A 20,210-nucleotide genomic window follows, 5' to 3' on the forward strand; every position below is an offset into this window, starting at 1 on the left:
CTCCCGACCAGCGCCGCCCACTATGCTTCCACTGTGGCGAAGCCGGTCACGTCCTCCGGCACTGCCCATACAGAAGACTGGGCATCCGAGGGTTCTCTTACGACGCTCCACGACCCCGACCCGGCCAGCGACCAGCCGAAATCGAGGAGTTTTTGCGCCGGGAAGAATGCTCACCGCCCAGCCGCCTATCACGTTCCCCGTCGCCTTCGTCTCCGCGCTTTGTATCTCCTAGCCGAGGCTACGCAGTGCGTGGACGCTCCCCCAGCCCCCGAAGGTTAAACTGAATAAAGCAGCCTCTGGAGGTGAGGTTGCTTCCGAGCGCAAGCACAAAGATCCTCCATCGACGAAAACCCAAGTCTATGCCTCAACTACGACGACGACCCCTACGGCGACGACACCTACGACGACGGCCCCTACGACGACGACTCCTACGACGACGACGACCCCTACGACGCCGACGACCCCTACGACGCCGACGACAACTACGACGCCGACGACAACTACGACGACGACGACGACACAGCCAGACTTGAAGCTTTTACCGCTGCCCTTAAACTTTATTACGAGCGCTAAAGGACTCGAAGTTCGCATTATCCGCGTTTATTTTCATTTTAAAGCATCGGGACGATGCTTCTTTGGAAGGGGGGTAATGCCACGTATCATTGTAGTGTTTGTTCGTTCACGCTCAAGGCGGCAGGAAAGGGTTGTTATCACTTTTGTTCGTGACGCGAGAAGCGACCACACTAATCTCGATTGATCGCAGCCATGAAAGGCTGCATCTAGGTTTTTCCAGATTTCTGTAGATGATCTTGTCTTGTTATCTGGAAGTTTCCGTGCCGGCTTTAAATTGAGCGATGCCGCGAGCGGCGGACATTCGTAGATCGACGATTGACGAGCACGCTTGTTGCTTACGCCGAGTGATTCAGTTGTTTTGCGGGCGCAAGTCAGCCCTAATAAAGAGCTTCGTTTGCAAGTATTTCTGGTGTCTTCCTGACCGCTGGACTGCCGTCACTAAAACGTGACAATACATACCAGGTGCTTCAGGAACGACTTAGAATTTTCTTTAAAAAGGCTTTTTGGGGTAAAGATACACCTTTTGTGGCATAGTATTACCAGTTTAACACCACTTGCTGGGCGTGTTGGAAAATCAAGCTTACAACTACACGGCGCAAAGAGAAACACGGACATGTACGGAAACACCACAAAGCGCTGACTTCAACCGAACTTTCTTGCTGCGCGCAGCGTATACATATCCCCTATCGCGCGCATGCGCAGCAACATAAAAAAAAGGGGAAGGTGACAGGCTTTATCTGGCACCTGCATCGCATTGCACCAGGCCCCACTCTCACACGAACATGTAAGCAAAACTCAGGATAAAAAACTATCACGCACGAACCCAAGAGACCTAGAGTTAAATCCCAGCATTCCTGACGCACTGCAAGTTACATTTCTAAAAAATTGGCGCACTTCTTCGGAAGAACCACGATAGTTCACAAATACGTGAAGCAAGTGTCGAGGTAAATAGCGGAAGCTTCTGAAATTGCCGAGAGAACGGACGATTTTGTTAGCACTCCAAAGGTGTTTTTGATTGAGAAAGAACGCCAAATTCGCTGCACTAGCGAAAATACATGCGCTTTCGAAAGCATGCATGCAAAGTAACCCCTCCAGAGCAGGTAAAAAAGCCAAATTTTCTCGAGCCACAGCGCCAAGGGTAATCGCGTTTTCGAAATTCTAAACTCTTATAGGGCTATTACCAACGACCGTCTACAGAACGAACGGCTACAGTAGCGAGTAGGCGCCTCGTTTTACTAGTTAAAAAGTTCATTATTAATAACTGATTAACCAGCATACTACATTAGAATATTCACCGGTTTTCTGGTATCCGCCATCACTGACAATACTGTCACGCAAAAGCCATATTTTTACCCACAACCTTGAGGTACCGTTGGCAGCCTGACACAAGGCAGTCTTCTGAAAAACAGATAAGCAAACAAACAAATCACGATTATCAACCTGACTACGTTAACTGCAGGACAAACGCCTCTTCCATGCCTGTCCAATTAACCCTGTCCTTTGCCGGCTGGTGCCACCTTAGGCCCGCAAACTTCTTCATTTCAGTCCCCCTCGCAACTTTCTGCCGTCCCCTGCTACGCCTGCCTTCTCTTGCTATCCAGGTCGTTGCCTGATGACGACGCGTTGTCTTGCCGTTGCATTACATGTGATGATGATGATGCCTCAGGCTTAATGGCACATACCCACGGCGAGGCATTACATGTCCTGACCAAGCCCATCTCTTCTTCACTCTGGCTAGAATGCCATTCACCTCGGTTTGTTTTCTGACCAACTTTGCCCTCTTCCGGTACCTTTCTGCTCTCTTCCGCTAGCTAGCTCTCTTGCTCTCAATTAAATTTGAAGCCTGTTCGGTGCCCAGCATGTTTCGATATCGTCGGTTAGTACCGGTAAGAAACAACTGTTATGTAGTTTTCTCTCGCGGGATTGTGGTGGACTACCATTCATAATAGAGAACCGGAAAAAAAAATGGCTGGGGCTTAGCTAAGGTTAGGCCTGGATATCTCGATGCGAAAAGCTGCGGTGATGCTTATGGTTTAGCTTATGGTTATGCTTTATGATTTAGCCTATGGATATGGTTACGGCTTAGCTTATGGTTATGATTTATCCTATGGATATGCTTGCGGTTAAGTGGGCGGATGAGATTAAGAAGTTTGCGGGGATACGGTGGCCGCAACTGGCAAAGGACAAGGTTAATTGCAGAGACATGGGAGAGGTCTTTGCCCTGCAGTGGGAGTAGTCAGAGTGATGATGATGATCAGTTATATCTCTTTATTTTTGTTTACCTCGAACTTAACGAGTGTTAAGTGAACAAGCGTACTAAATGGCACCTGATCGGGCAGCTCAGTGAAAGAAATCGCGACTTGCATTGGTAGTTTGATCCACACCGACCAATGCCGCACTGATCGTGCGAGGCGCCGATGTCGACCGCTATTTTAGTGTTTTTCCTTTTTTCTACGCTGCTCACAACAAGAATTCAGACTGCGGCAGTGCATGTTCCCTTTGGCGCTACAAAAGTGGAGATAAATAGACGATCACTTCATTTGGAAACACTTGCAGTTTGTCGGGGTGAACACTTCTGGATATGATGGAACAAACGTCTGCTCATTAGCAAAATAAATTTAGACATGCGTGAAGGGGCGACTTTCCCAAATTTGCTCTGCATTTTGCTGGGGTAGCCCGTACGGAGGTCCACGCGGGTTTTCGCAGCTCGTAACGTCCAATCGCGCTTGGTTCCTACTGCGGCATTTTCAGACACCCGTTTACACATGTGCTCACAGTCGCTCGAAAGGATTCATCCTCACTAAACCGCAGTAAAAACAGTGATCTTTGTCAATTTCGAAGCGCTTTAAACGAGTTTAGTATAGAAAATGAGCCCTTGAGACAGTGAAACTGGGAAGCGCTATTAGACGCGACTGTCGAGCGAAAGGCAGACGTCTTGAACTAACCGGAAAACTGGAGGCATTTCCATACGATACGACGCTGCACTAAACCGACACGCCTGCAGAACGGAAACGCCGCTCCGATGACCCGCTAGCTTGTGAACGTACTGAGCATGGGCACTTGAGCATCCGCCCCGGTCAGCTCAGCTAAAAGTGTCAAATAAACAGTCAACTGGGAAGCATTAACGACGTGGCTCGTAGCGTCCAGAAAGTTTTCGGTCAGGAACAGACTGAAAAAATCGCTGAAGCGCCTTTCTGATAGCTCTTAACATGTTATAACGGTTTTTCTTCTTTTTTCAGCAATTTTAGTATGCAGTTTCTTCTTGCAACGTTAGTCTACTTGCGCATCATGAAATAACCAAAATATTCTAGTATATGACAAACATAGTCACCCTTCAAATCATCGCTGCCGCACGCGCTGCGGAAACCGGCCACCATATCGCTGTTTCAGGAAAGGCCACGTGAGATCGGCAGAATCGCTGGAACGATCGCGCCGTGATTCTCGGAGCACTAGCTGCCCCGTCAAGATGTGGACGGTGCGACTGAGTGGTGTTCCAGAGCAAGTCAACCAACGTGCCGTTTCCATCAACGGCAAGGTATACTCGTTCGGCTCTTTTCACGAGGACGAGCCTCACCCCTTAAGGAACCTCGTCGTCGTATCCATCTTCGACTTTGCAACGTCGCGGTGGGATATCGTGGAAACACATTCGCCGTTGAATGGCCAGCCGAATAGCATTTTCCGTCGCACCGTTGTCGCCTGCGGTCACTGCGCGTACCTTTGCGGCTTGCGGAACGGCTGGCAGCTGGAAAGCGTCCTTTATTGTTTCGACACCAACACCATGTCATGGAGCTGCCCTCAAGTGAACGGTCAGGCGCCGACACCGCATTACGGCGCCTCAGCTTGCATGGTCGGTCATCGCATGTATATTTTTGGTGACCCACGTGGTTCCCAATATGTCAGCGCGCTTGACCTGGATACCATGGAGTGGCATCGTGTCCCCACCAATGGAGAGGTCCCTCCTCCGCGATCCTTCCACACGGCCTCTGCAATCGGGACGCGCATGTACCTGTGGGGAGGTGGCTTAGCTTCGACTTTTCTCGCAGGTCGCTTTGAAAACGTGAACTCATTATTCTACCTGGAAACAACCACCTCGACCTGGGTGCGCCCACACGTACAGGGCGTTCCCCCCGTGGCTCGGTACGGGCATTCAGCCTTTGTCTACAGAGGCGAGCTGTACATCTTTGGAGGGTACAACCAACTTCGGGACACTTACTGTGTAGACATGCACAAGTACGACCCTGAGACATCGTGCTGGAGTGAGGTGAGGCCGCGGGGCTTAGGCCCGTCTGCCAGGTGGTTTCCAGGCTGCTGCATTACTGGCGAAAGAGTGTTTGTGTTTGGCGGTTATGGCCCGGAGGAAGGAGAGGAGGAGGAGGAAGCGGCTCTGACCGATCTTCACGTGTTGCACTTGGAACCGACATTAAAGAACTTGTGCCTACTTGCGGTCGTCGATGCACGACTGTATGTAAGCGAGATCCCACTCATTAGAAATCAGATCAACGCTATGCTGTCACCATGATGGAAGTCACAGGCAGATGATGCACCTGAAGCAAATGGAGTGCCTGCGACGAAACTCTATTTCTAGTGGACGATAAATGAGTTTTGTGCATGTATAAACACCTCTATTTTAAAAGTACTTTTGGATTCAGCCTCAGTTCTGTCACACACAGTAGTTTATAATGATATAACAGTTAAGCAGTACTTTTTGTAACAGGGCGAAATATTTGTCCGAATGAATATTTACTACTGTATATCGATTTCACTCCATCCTGGCTGGTTCTTCTAGTGATTCAGGAAAATATTATTTCGCTTCAGTCTCGTGCTCGTCTCTAGCTGCATATAGAACATACGAGACATCTTTTTCAAGGCAGACAACAGAGCGACTTCCCCGATTAGACAGCAATCCTGCATTTGAGCTGGGCGCCAGGATAGATTCGTCTACATCTACAATGCATCGAAAAGCGACACAGTTTTCGCCTGTTCCTGCATTGCTGTCCACAAGTTGATCCCATAGAATATAATAGGTCGCAATGCTGACGACTATGTATTTTTGGCTCGTATCTATAGCTTCCTGATAACATCTCTCAAAGCACCAACGGCTATCCATGTATAAACTTTTCCCCGTATTACTCGTGACAGCTTGTGCATCAGATCGTACTGGAGGTAGCCAACAGCATCTTGGCCGGACCAAAAAATTTCCTTTGATATCTAGGGCGTCGTATCTATACGGATGTGGCCGTGGCACAGGCGCACATGGCAATATCAGTTAGATTCAGAACGAACCATCACACAACCCCGATAAAATTGGCGCTACACTTAACGAGTAACGTCATGTGGTTGTCTTCTAGGCCTTGCCCAGCTCAGGAAATGTAGGCGGCAGAGAACCACGCTAGACGACGCTGCGGATGGCATTGAACAGCGCCTTCTCTGAGCGACTCTACACATTTTATCGAGAAGGACGACTAACTTTCGTGCTAGTCGTAAATGTCCTGCTTTGTGCGCGTTATTTCGTTAGAGAAAGTGCAGCTCGTGTTCGCTGCTTCCATAAAAGAGTGCAAAAGCGCGCAATTTTTGCTAAGCCCATTTTTTTGGTCGAGATGAAATAACCACGCGGAGTCTCAAATAAAATCTCAAATTAAAAGCTGTCTTCAAACGCAACTGCGGCACAAATGCGCTTCAGGTTTGTTTCGTCTCACCGTACTGTACTTTCTCATCTCGTTCTCATACTTTTTTCTTTTCTCTTTCCGCGGCTTTGCAGCGGATTTAGGGGCACGGTTCTGACTCCATGGTCGCAGGTCGAATCTTCACCCATTTAGATTGAGGCAAATTATGAAAACCCGTTTCGGATTGTATGTGTTCGCTAATGGAGCCCAGGTGCATAAAAAATATGGGTTAGCATGGGCGTAGGGCTGGTGCGTTCAATACGATAACACGGCCTTGCACTGCCGTGCTTAACCAGGCGCTACGCCTGTACAGTCGTAGTTAACGCTGATATCGTATTTATTATGGCAAAGACATTTAATCACGCTTAACCGAGAACCCTTCAATACAGTACAGTCCACACCTTACGTACAGCCTCGGTGTGCTAAACACGCAAAAACCTACCACTCCAGAGCTTCGATGCGCTTCAGTGGGGCACGTACCGCTATTGTACAGCCGTGCCCGAGTCTAGAAAATCCGTGGTCTATAATGCGGTGATTGACTGCAAGTGCGTGAGTACGACCACAAGGCACGTTCTTACGTAGAAATGCGTCAGCCGTAGTCGACTTCACAGTTGTCATCATGATCATCATCAGCCTGGCTACGCACATTGCAGGGCAAAGACTTCTCCCATATCTCTCCAATCAAGACAGCCCAGAGCCATGTCTCCGCAAACTTCTTAATCTTATCCGCCCATCTACTTTTCTGGCGCCCCCCGCTACGCTTACCATGAACTCAACCGATTCGCAGTTGTGCGTGCTCGCAATTTACACGTCGTAAGCTCAGTAAGCGCACACATATTGGAGGCTCTCCGGCGTGCTCCCTCCTGTTGTGGCAGGTTGTGAACCACTCCTATTAATTTTTATTCGATACCGCAGCGCTCTGCATTACTGCACTGACACTTCACCTGCTGTAAATGACTGTGGCCACCTGCGTAGATTCAGGAGATAACACAGATAAACTAAACGCGAGTGTCATTTGTTGATCGCCCAAGAAGTCAGTCGCTTCCTCGTCTTTAGGGAGCCGTGACGCCGGGTCATTCATCACTAAACTGACCACCGCTGAAAATCACTGGCTTTTCGTGCAGCCGTATCTTCACGCATTCTCGCGCCCGCGAAGAGACGGACGCAAGATGCGCCAGCAGCATGCGAACGTAGAAAGTGCGTGCAGCGAACGAACATGGTCAGTCATAGCGCCGCGGCGTCATCGTGCCCGATCGAAGCCTCAGAATGCTAGTCGAAGGAATGGGGACCGGCCGTGGCACAGCTATTAGTGTTTCTAGGCGCACTGAAATTCCTGCTCGAGTTCCCTATGTGGAGGCCTGATATTAGTGTTATTTCTTGAAGAATCAACATTGAGAGGACGATTAGAATTTACTTTCTTCTGAACCTTCTCGAATATCCTCATGCAGTTATTTGCCTTCTTAAAAATTACTGAGACTATTCTAATGTTTTCTTCCTTGCGAATACACGCACGAGTCTCATATAACACCCGTGTACTCTGAGAGCAAGTAAATGTAAATGGCTTTAGGCAACGGCGAAGCGTATATTTTTCTTTGCGCGCATAGGACACTAAATCATACCTTGTGCAACCCCGCAAATTAGTCGTCGTGACATCAGAAGGCTCGGGAAGGAATGCGTTGCAACTTCGGCACATCAAACTGCTCTTTTGCCTTGGTACGGATGCACGTGTTTGTTAGGAATTTCTGTGAAGCTTGTGTCTTATGTGTAAGCAGACAAGAAAAGGGAAATCAGGGGTGTGTTATGTAAGGCATTGCAACCAAGGAGGTGAAACTTCCTATATCACCCAGCAGCCACGAATTACTGACGCTACGCCAATCCTCTTTCACTTGCGTTCATAGCCGTTGGAGGCCGAAATCTGGCAACGGACGCCCGAAACACGTGGGCGGGGGTAGTTGCTGGCAAGGCATCTGCTTTAGGCACGGAGATGTAAAAATCGGGCCTGCTAAGGGAGGTCGCCGGATGTATAGTTGTCCGCCTGCTCGGCGCGTGGCCGTGCGCCGCGCTTTACATGGGTTTTTCTACGCTGTTTTTTTTTCGCTGTTGTGGCATGGTAAAATTGGATGCGCTGCTAGTCGACCATAGTAACGGGGCCTCTCGCCTAATGTACGAAGAGCAGATAACATATTCCTGCATGGTTATATTGCAAATATATCCTTGTCGGTACATTCAGTATGAGAGAGATATTTCTGAAAATACACTATGTCTCGGTTACAGCATTCCACACAATACAGATATTGCGTGTCGACAGACCAGAGCTGTTAAGTTTATCGCAAACGGCGCACCTGACACTCTAAGTTCATAAGTTTGGGCATCATCCATGCGGTACATCTGCAGACATTTCGCGCATACTGTTCACACAATTGAGAAGGATCATTATGTGCACAGTGAGTTCAGGCAATTGAATGCATTCACGATGTACCTTGCAATCGTATATTATTGCAAAAAAATGTTAGTACTTACGTAAACACGTGAAATGAAACCACTATTCCGCTAAGGCCTTCAGTGTCCATGCTAATATATGTGATATTGTCAAAAAATGCGGCGCATTCATGAAACAAAAAAACACAGCGCCGTGGGAAAACGATCTCGACAGCGCGCGCAGCTAGAACAGGGGAGAATGCAACTGTAAGGGATCGGTAGCGCGTGCGGGGTCATTAGTACCGCTAATTCTTTGTCAGCGGCCCGCCGCTGCCGTCTTCAATGCCCTCCTCCCGGCGGGAGGGGGCGGCTCGGTGCGCTTGACCTTTGTGTCACCTTTCTCGGAACTATGCGACTGCGCGTGAAGGCGCCGGGCCGGGCGGGTGTCCATCGCCCTTTGGGGTCGATTCGCACCGGCTATTCAGGGAGCGGTGAGAGCCGCCGCACGCTGATCGCACCCTTGTCTTGGCGGACACCAGGTATGCGATACAAACTCGCGACGAAAGTCTGGTTCGAAACGTTGCAGGCCTTCTGGAGTTTAAGCACTGCCGGACGGAACGGTGTCAGGGCGTTGTTGACGAGGGGGGGGGGGGGCAATAAAAATGACGAACATCTGGCGACAGCGCGGCTAGCCGGGAACAGCGAAGGCCTGAGTTTGGTGACCCGACTGACCGGGTGTTGGTGAGGCGCCGGATAGCTTACAGCCTTGGGAAAGCTAAGTAGCCTTGGATAGCGCGTCCAAGCTCGCAGTGGCAGTTACAGCGGTAACTGCCCGTTTAAGCTCAATAATCCCTAATTCCGGGACGACGCCAAAGTTGAGGGTCAGCGGAGGAAACCGATCGCACGTGGTGGCACGACTGTGTGTTTGCATTTGGTTTTCTCTTATCTTTGCGAGGCAAAGGTAGTTTCGCCTGGCACGTGCTGGCACGACTTTGTGTTTGTGTTTGTTTTTACTTTTATTTTCCGCTGCAGAGGGTGATCTGACCTACGGAAGCTGGAGGGACGGACATGCCCTTGATGAACCAATTATGTTAGTACCGCAACATGATTGGATGCTACCGAATGTGGGCTGGGTCTTTAGGTCCTTAAAACCGGGCTACGGAGCCGGAAAAAGGGTTCTGAGCTAAGGTCAGGTGCTATGCATCTTCGGCTATGCCGAGTAGGGGCCTCCCCTAGTGTTAACCAGTTCCGCCTTTTGTTGTTTTCTCTTTCTGCCGTTTAATTTGTCTCCAGTGCCTAAACTTGTATGGGATGTAAATTTCTGTACATAAACTTCAAGTACTCCCTTTGTCCGTGTATCATAACTCATCGCAACACCATCTCTGACGGGGCACACCTGGTGCGCGGAAAACCTTCAGTCTTCCAGTTAAACAAACCGTCTCTGGCGGGGCACCCCTGGTACAAGGAAAGAGAAGAACCTGAAATTTACTGGCGCAGTCGACAGGATCCTGCGGCCATCGGAAGACGGCGCAGAACGAAGACTGAAGGCAAGGAAAAAGGCGACGACCAGGCAACATATCAGCGTTCGAGAAAGGACTTGCGGAGGGACGGCAACAAGGGCCACGGCAGTAGTCGAGCGACGCGTGAGTGCATTCAGCCAAGGGAAGCAACGCGTCGAGACGGGAACTGGACGGTCACCTGCGGGTCGAAGCAAGCGACTTCAACGTGCACTGGACCAGCGGCGTGCTACAGCTCATCGCAGCGTGCTGTGAAAGTGACGGTGGACTCAGACACCAAAGAGCTGGCAATCTGGATAGACGCATCGAAACTGTGAGTTTCCTTCGTCGCATTGTTCACGTCCCTATTCTTGTGTTCTGCCAGTAGGACAGCTGACAGGTACAGAAGGCGCTATGGAGGGTATCTGTGGTGACCCACACTCGATGGGAGTTACCAGATGGAATTAGCGAAGGCGCGCTTAGCGTACCTTCAGGTCAAACGCAAAAGTAAATGGTGCAAAGGCGCCGCTATGCGAGGAAAAACCTCCGGATTTGAAGGAGTTAGAAGCAAAGCGCCAGCAGCTAGAGCTCAAGCTGGCTAAGCTCAAGGAGGCTAGGAGAGCTAGTGAACTAGCCAGGGAGAACTGCTCCGAGTCCCGAGAGGAGAGGCCACCTGTGCTTGAAGGCAAAAGCTAGTGCTCGTCAAGCTCAGGTCAACGAAACAGCAGCTAGGTGGCTGTAAACAACCAGCTGGCATGCGCGGACGCCTCTTCGTTAGGAAAGGCCACAAAAGGTTCAGGAATTGAAAACGATATTCCTGAAGGGCGCGAAGGTACCATAGTTTTTCCGCCACCACAGGCGGCTAGCAACGAAAAAGAGCAGCCAAATTCTGATGATCCGGGGGCAGTCGAGACCAAGTTGTCGGATAACAAGCAGGACAGCGATGTAATTCCTGCAGGCTCTATGAATGAGATTGTGACCTCCGACACGGATCTAGTGTCAGGAGGAAATCTAACGTGCCGCAATGGCAGACGGTGTCCGGCAAATGGCAGGAAGTGCCTCGTAGCGTTAGTGCAGGTAGGAGCCTTCCATCCGAGGCAGAGAACGGAGGTGGGCCTGTTGAGTCGACAGAGCAGAGCGCCGCGCAGTTGTAGAAGGCACCCGATGTTGGTCCGATCAGCTCGTTTGAGGACCGGGAAATGCGTGGCGACTTGCCACAAGGCAAATTCGGGTCAAATGACTTCGAAGGAGCTCATGCAGCCCCAGAGTTAGGTGATGCCACGAAACCGACAAGCGCCTATAATACAGGGAGCGGTAACTTCAATGCTTGCCCGTGCAGGAACGGGGCAAATGGCTAAAAGCGAGGCGAAGTACTAGAAGGCAGGGGCGTGGCTTTCACATTGAAAGTCGGCGCGAGGAACAGTACGTTCCGTGCTACAGGTCGCAAAATCAAGTGTAGCAAGACTGACCGTACTGGTATGGTTGGACGGGGCAGGGGCTATACTCCTTATGCAGTACGCGGTTCGTACTGGCGTGCCAGGGAGAGCGTGCCCTCAAGTGTGCCGCGTAGTCACAGATGACCAGGACGTTTTTGAAACTGGAGGGCTGGACATGCCTTTGATTAACCAATCATGTTAGTAGCGCAACGTGATTGGATGCTACTGAATCTGGGCCGGGCCTTTAGGTCTTTTAAACCGGGCTCCGGAGCCGGAAAAAGGGTTCTGAGTTAAGGTAAGGTGCTAGCATCTTCCTCTATGCCGAGTAGACGGCTCTCTTTGTGTTAACCAGTTCCGCCTTTTGTTGTTTTCTCTTTGTGCCGTTTAATTTGTCTCCAGTCCCTCAACTTGTTTGGGATGTAAATTTCTGTACATAAACTTCAAGTACTCCCTTTATCACTGTATCGTAACTAATCGCAAAACCGTCTCTGCCGGGACACCCTTGATGAGAAGAAAAGCTTCAGTCTTACAGTTAAACAAACCATCTCTGGGGGGATGGGGGGAGGGGGGCGCCCCTGGCGCAAGGAAGAAGGAGAACCTCAAATTTACTGAAACTTCGGAGAACGCCTAGCCTTGTGTGTATTGCTGCCCTCTACACCATCGCTCACCAGCGCGGCGTCAAGGAATTACGTGAGCGCATTTCGTCGATTTTTCCAGAATGTCGGAGTGGTTTCTACACAGTGATGACGGAGAGGGCGCAGCCTTCAGAGTGCTAAATGACGCCTTATCCCCCTTCACTCGCCCCCGACTTCGGCGGCACACAAGAATGATCTTGAAGCATATCGAAGCGAGTCTTCACGCCTGACCCTTGAGGACGCACGGCGGGCTCGAGAGAGGAAGGAAATTTCACAGATGATACTCTGTGTTCGTGCGCTCTTGTCGTGGAGCGAAAAACGAACAGATGCGTAGCTTACCTATATATGAAGGGCGTTGATTGCTGTCTGTCAGCCCGACCCACCGTTTAATAAAGACTCATCTCCATGGACACATCCGAGGCGCACGAGCGCAGCGCCGACGCGCCCAGCGCCGCGCCGCGACAAGCGTCGGAAAACATATGAAACTCGATGGAATGTCACCTCCTGTCGCTGGTACGCGGGCTCAACTCAGCTTAGCGAAGAAAACGGCACGACGGGCCGTACCAGATGCCGAGAGAACGCGTTCTCTGATTGGTTACACCGACCGCAAACCAACGAGCCACTTGCGGCGGCAGCGAGAGCGAGGCGCCAATATCTGACATGAACAGATATTAGCTAAGAGCCAGTGCCAGCTCGCGTCTGAGCCTGGCCCATGCGCAGACCAGCTACGGCGTACGCTTTAACACGTAGGCGCTGCAATTTGGCGCATCTGATGAGCCCATGGACATGCGCCTTTAAAAGCTTCAGAAAAGCGCGCACGCTCGACTCCCGGGGCAACACCACTCGCTCAGCCACGGTCCAACGAGGTAGCGCGCGCCAGTCTGCAGGACGCACCATCGTGAACCTCTGGTCGTCGGACTTTCGCGGTGCCCGGTAAACAAATTGTGTTTCTTTGCTTGCCTCTCTCCCTTGTGTTCGTGCACTCTAGCTGCAATAATACATTTTTGAAATCTATCTCGAGTGTTACTTTCCACGAGTTGCATTGTTTTGTCAATCACTTTGTGTGTGCTCGTACGAGTGATTGTAAAATCCTCTGCATCGTCTCTTTGCTGTATAAAGTATATTCCCAAGTCTCATTTTTGTGTCCGTTCGTTCGCGCTCAAGGCCGCTGGAAAGGGGGTGTCATCATTTTTGTTTGTGACGCGAGAAGCGACCGGACTAATCTCAATTGATCACAGCCATGAAGGGCTGCATCTACGTTTTTCTAGATTAGTGTACATGATCTTGACCGATTATCTCGAAGTTTCCTTGCTGGCTTTAAATTGAGCGATGCTGCGAGCGGCGGGCATTCGTAGTTCGACGACTCACGAGCACATTTTGCTTACGCCGCCGCCCAGTGATTTAGTTCTTTTGCGGGCGCAAGTCAGCACAAATAAAGAGCTTCGTTTCCAAGTCTTGTTGGTGTCCTACTGACCGCTGGACTGCCGTCACTACAACGTGACGTCTGGTGGAGGTGCTGGGCAGCCTCCCATGTTCCGGACACCCCCTACAAGTCGTGACGCCAGCCCTCTGAGTCATTTACCGCAGGACCTGAGTCCAGTCAGTCTGGCAAGCCGACGTCTGCTAGGGGACGCACCTGAGTTCGGGATTCTGCCGGAGCCTACCAGAAAGCGAAAGGAAACAGCAACGTCCGCCATGAGGTTGCCCCAGACGTCGACTCCAGTCATTCTGCAGCAGCCCCGAGTACCGCCAACCTTCGACGCTTCGCCTGGTGCCGACGCCGAAGAATGGCTGGAACAGTCGGACCGTGTGGCTGTCTTCAACAACTGGGATGATGCTACAAAACTTAGGTACATCTTCTTCGCCTTGGAGGGACCAGCAAGAATCTGGTTTGAGAATGAGGAAGCTAGCCTCACGAACTGGGAAACCTTCAAGGAGCAGCTTCTGAAGATCTTCACGAACGTCGTGAGAAAGGAGAGAGCCCAGCAGCTGCAACAGTCTCGCATACAACATCCAAACGAGACCGTTGCAATGGACACTGAGGAGATGAAGCGTCTCTTCCGGCGTGCCGACTCGAGCATGAAGGAAGATGAAAAGGTCAAGCTGCTTATGCGAGGAGTTAAAGAGCAGCTCTTTCCGGGCCTCGTACGGAACCCACCGAAAACCGTCGCGGAACTCGTCGAAGAGGCATCCACCATGGAAAAAACTCTTGATGCCAGAGTCCGCCAGTATGACCGCCAGCAGCGCTTGTTGTCAGCGAATTGCATGGACACCGCTAACAACGATAACCTGCGGGAGGTTATACGTGAAATTGTGCGAGAAGAGCTGCGACGATTGCTGCCAACAGGAACGCAGCCGCAGCTCACTTCGCTCGCCAACCTCATCCGGGACGAGGTGCAACAGGCCTTGGGTGTGACACCAACCACCACGCAGCCTCTGCTGCCTCCAGCCATGACTTACGCCGCAGGAGTACGCCGTCCTGCACCTCGATGACGGGACCCAAGCTCCTATCGCCCTCAGCCAGCTACGCAGGACTGCCGCCCTCTAGCCCCAACCCGCCCGTTCTAGGAGAGTCGCAAACGGCCGAGGAAATGCGACGAGTGGAGAACACCCGACTAGCGCCTCCCACTATGCTTCCACTGCGGCGAAGCCGGTCACATTTTCCGGTACTGCCCATACAGGAGAATGGGCATCCGAGGGTTCTCTTACAACGCCCCACGACCCTGACCCGGCCTGCGACCAGCCGAAATCGAAGAGTTTTTGTGTCGGGAAGAATGCTCATCGCAGAGCCGCCTATCACGTTCCCCGTCGCCATCGTCCCCGCGCTTTGTATCTCCTAGCCGCGGTTACGCCGTGCGTGGACGCTTCCCCAGCCCCCGAAAATTAAACTGAATGAATGCAGCCTCTGGAGGTGAGGTTGCTTCTAAGCGCAATAACAAAGACCCTCCATCGACGAAAACGCAAGATCATGCCTCAACTACGACGACAACACCGACGACGACGACGTGGCCAGACTTGAAACTTTTACCGCTGCCCAGAGAGGAAACGTCGGGGTACGCCCACCGCAGCCTCACTGCTCGACGAAGCCGAGATAGGACACCGAAGACAACGTACAATACGAGAATGCGAACAAGTGACCCTGAAGTTACGGTCGACGTTCACGCGGTTACTGCCTTGGTCGACGCGAGAGCTGACTACTCTGTCATGAGCGGCCCACTCGCTGTCCGACTCAGGAAGGTAACAACCACTTGGGATGGCCCGCTGATCCGCACCGCAGGTGACAACCTGATTACGCCGTCAGGACGTTGCACCGTGAGAATTACTGCAAATCAGAGAATGCTACAACCTTCCTGATCCTGCAGCAATGCTCGCGAGAGGTGATTTTGGGAATGGACTTCCTGAATGAACATCGGGCGATCATCGACCTTCGATCGAAGTCGATCAAGCTTTCCACGGACAAATCCATACCTGTCGCGACGAGCGCGACTCATCTCGTTGCCTTAAACGTCCTCGACAAAGCATTAAGCGTGCCGCTCAGATCAAGTGTCCTCAACTGCATAGGTACTGGAGACATCGACACTGCCGAAGGCGTCGTCTAGGGGAACACCCAGTTACTCCTGGATGGAGGACTGGGCGTCTCAAGGGGAGTCGCCCAAGTCCGAAATGGTCAGGCCCAGGTATTCCTAACCAACTTCACCGAACACTACCGGAATCTAAACAAAGGCACGATGATTGCTTTTCTCGATGAGCTGGCATACGTCAAAGACATATTTGCCTTACCCGACCAACCAGTAGAACCATCTGACCAAGGCCATCAACCCACGTTTGATATCAACCCAGCATTAACCCGGAGCAGACAAGACCAAATACGCAGTCTTCCTCAAAGGCACAGCGACTGCTTCTCATCAGCATCGAATGTGCGACTATCCGGACTTGCCAAGCACCGCATTGTCACAGACGAACGCGCCCGACCACTGCGACAAAGCACCTACCGCATATAGCCGCTAGAACGCCAAGCTATCCGCAAGCAAGTTGAGGAAATTCTTCGTGACGACGTCATCCAGCCATCGAGGAGCCCCTAGGCAGCACCAGTCGTCCTAGTGAAAAAGAAAGACGGCACCCTTCGCTTTTGCGTCGATTACCGCCGCCTGAACAGCATTACGAATAAGGATGTCTGCCCCCTCCCCCGCATCGACGACTCATTTTATTGGCTGTGCAACGCTAAGTACTTCTCATCGATGGACCTGAAGAGCGGCTACTGAAAAATTGAAGTCGATGAAAGAGATCTCGAGAAGACTGCGTTCATCATACCAGACGGACTCTTCGAGTTCAAGGTGATGCCATTCGGCCTCTGCTCTGCCCCAGCGACGTTCTAGCGTGTAATGGATACTGTGCTCGCAGGCTTTAAGTGGCAAATTTGCCTAGTCTACTTAGACGACGTTGTTGTCTTCTCCTCAAGCTTCGAAGACCACCTCAGAAGGCTTCGGATAGTGCTGGAAAGAATCAAGTCTGCAGACCTAACACTGAAATCAAAGAAGTGCCACTTCGCCTACGAGGAGCTGCTGTTCCTTGGTCACGTCGTAAGCAAGGATGGAGTTCGCCCAGACCCTCAGAAGACGGCTGCGATCGCAGAGTTTCCCCAGCCTAATGACAAGAAAGGTATACGCAGATTCCTTGGATTGTGCGCTTATTAACGGGGATTCGTCAAGAACTGTTCGCGCATCGCTGAATCTTTGACCCAACTTACCAAGGCTGACGTGCCATTTAAATGGAAAACGCCGCAAGCAGAAGCTTTCAAAGAGCTGAAGCACTACTTACGTTCCCCTCCTGTGCTCGGGCACTTTGATGAAAACGCCGAAACCGAAATTCATACCGATGCAAGCAGTGTGGGCTTAGCAGCGGTCCTCGTTTAAGAAAAATGGCAGACAGGAGAAAGTTATCGCGTGCGCTATCCGTTCACTGTCGAGAGCCGAAGCCAACTATTCGACGACAGAGAAGGAATGTCTCGCCATTATTTGGGCCACGTCCAAATTTTGCCCCTACCTATACGGACGACCATTCAAGGTTGTGAGCGATCACGATGCTATGTGCTGGCTGGCCAATTTGAAAGATCCCTCCGGCCGCGTTTCTCGTTCAAGCCTTCGTCTTCAAGAGCTCGACATAACTGTGGTCTACAAATGTGGCCGCAAGCATTCCGACGCAGACTGATTGTCGCGAGCCCCCGTAGACACAGCACCAGAAGAGGAAGACGGCGGCGCTTTTTTAGGACCGGTAAGCGCCAGCAGTTTCGCGCAGCAGCAGTGCTCGGATCCTGAGTTGTAAAGCTTAGTTGATTATTTGAAAGGCAAGACCGCATCGCCTCCACGAGGGTTCAAGCGCCAACTGTCGTCCTTCGTCTTTCAGAGTAATGTCCTCCTGAAAAAGAATTTTGCGCCCAACTGGACAGTGCATCCTCTTGTCGTGCCCAAGAATCTCAGGCAAGAAATTATGCAGGCATGTCATGATGAGCCGACTGCAGGGCATCTGGGCATTGCTCGCACGTTGCACCGCACCCAGGAGAAGAACTATTGGCCACGGCTAGCTGCCGACATTTCTCATTACGTGAAAATGTGCCGTGAGTGTCAGTGACGCAAAACGCCTCCGATTAGACCAGTCGGATTCCTGAATCCCTTACCACCTCCCACTAAGCCCTTCCAGCAAATAGGGATGGACCTCCTCGGCCCCTTTCCGACTTCATCATCAGGTAACAAGTGGATCATCGTGGCCACCGACTACATGACTCGCTACGCCGTAGCAAAAGCATTGCCTAATGGTACCGCAGCAGAAGTCGCAAAATTTTTCGTGGAACGAATTCTCCTGCGACACGGCGCCCCCGCAGTGCTCATCACAGACAGAGGAACGGCGTTCACAGCGGAGTTGTCACAAGCCATCTTACACTACAGTCAGACAAGACACCGGAGAACAACTGCCTATCATCCGCAAACCAATGGACTCACAGAGCGTTTGAACAAAACCATTGCAGACATGCTCTCCATGTACATCGACGCCGAACACAAGTCGTGGGACACCATTCTGCCCTACGTGATCTTCGCCTATAACACTGCCGTCCAGGAGATAACCAGGTCTACCCCATTCGAGCTTGTATACGGCAGGAAGCCCACGACAACACTCGACGCAATGCTGCCGCACGTTTCCGACGAAGACAACCTCGACGTCGCCGCCTACCTTCATCGCGCGGAGGAAGCCCGAAGACTTGCGCGGCTTCGCATTAAAGACCAGCAGCACACCGACGCCCGACGCTACAATCTGCGCTGACGAGACACGCATTTCAAGCCAGGTGATCGTGTTTGGATGTGTACGCCAATTCGCCGCCATAGATTGAGCGAAAAGTTGCTGCGACGCTACTTTAGCCCGTATAGGGTCCTCTGCCGAATTGGTGACCTAGACTATGAAGTCATCCCCGACGGCACGACAGCATCTCAGCGACGACGCACACTCCCGGAGGTCGTACATTTAGTACGCCTCAAGCCCTATTATTAACGCTAAAGGATTCGAAGGTTACATTATCCGTGTTTATTTTCATTTTAAAGCATCGAGGCGATGCTTCTTTGAGAGGGGGGTAATGCCAGGTATCATTTTAGTGTCCGTTCGTTCGCGCTCAAGGCCGCAGGAAAGGTGGTGTTATCATTTTTGTTTGTGACGCGAGAAGCAACCGGACTAATCTCGATTGATCACAGCCATGAAGAGCTTCATCTGCGTTTTTCTAGATTACTGTAGATGATCTTGACCGATTATCTCGAAGTTTCCTTGCTGGGTTTAAATTGAGCGATGCCGCGAGCGGCGGGCATTCGTAGTTCGACAACTGACGAGCACGTTTGTTGCTTACGCCTTGCGGCGTGGGGCGTGGCGCCCTCCGCCCGATGCCCGCAGTGCGGTCTGCTTGAAACTTTGCAGCACGCAATGTTTGAGTGTGTAGTTGCGCGCACCTTTTGGACATTAGTGTCACGCATGTTTTTAACCCGCCTCGAAGCGCGCACTAGTTCACGCGAACTGTTCACAAATATGCTCTTGTGTGTCGGCATGTTCGTTTTGTGGCGGCAGCGTGGAGTGGCATCCTTAAATGGGCGTCCGCAAAGAACAATGTTCCCAATGTTGCAGCGCCTGCGCACGCGCCTCTTTGAACAAGCATGCATGGACGCTCTGTCAATGAGCGAGGCCGAGTTCTTGCGCAAATGGTCGACATACTTTATCGTCCTGCGCGGCGGTCGAGTATCGGCATTTTTACTGCATTACTGACGTGCTCAGTGCTGCGTCACTGCGCATGTGCTTGACTGATCAGAGAATTAAGTTCATCTGTTTTGTTTTGTATTTTCTATGTTAAAACAGAAAAAATAAACTTCTCTTTCTACGCCGCTGCCGAGTGATTCAGTTCTTCTGCGGGCGCAAGTTAGCCCAAATAAAGGGCTTCGCTTCCAAGTCTTGTTAGTGTCCTACTGCCCGCTGGACTCCGTCACTACAACGTGACAATATTTTGTTTTTGAACCTTTGGCTCCAACCCATTCTCTGGCTTGCGTCCGGCCAAGCTGGGCACCAAACGACCAAAAACCTCTTGTCACTTGGTAGCTGGTCACTGGCTGAGCCTGTTACGCTGAGTCGTGGCCATTCGCTTTGTGACCGAGACAGCTACCACCACACGCTCTAAGGGTGGCGGGAACGCACGCTAAAGTGCGCGAAGTGCTTACAGATGTGAATAGAATTATATTAACATACAGGCGCATGATTGGTTCCCACAATTTGCCAACCCTTCTGCAGAGTAAGCACGATGATTGTTTCGCGAGCAGTAGTGAATAAGGTATAGCCGTTAGAGCCCATTAGTTCTTGAGTTAGGATCACGGCGGCTGGAGGCACAGTTTCTGCTTAAGCGAATGTTTGTCGAATTAGCCGAATCTGGAGTTCCTCGCGCTTTTCTCTCCTTGTGTGAATTGTTTC

This window comes from Amblyomma mixtum, chromosome 10 (genome assembly GCF_055824585.1).
Source record: "Amblyomma mixtum isolate Tamu chromosome 10, ASM5582458v1, whole genome shotgun sequence".
In the NCBI taxonomy this organism is placed as follows: Eukaryota; Metazoa; Arthropoda; class Arachnida; order Ixodida; family Ixodidae; genus Amblyomma; species Amblyomma mixtum.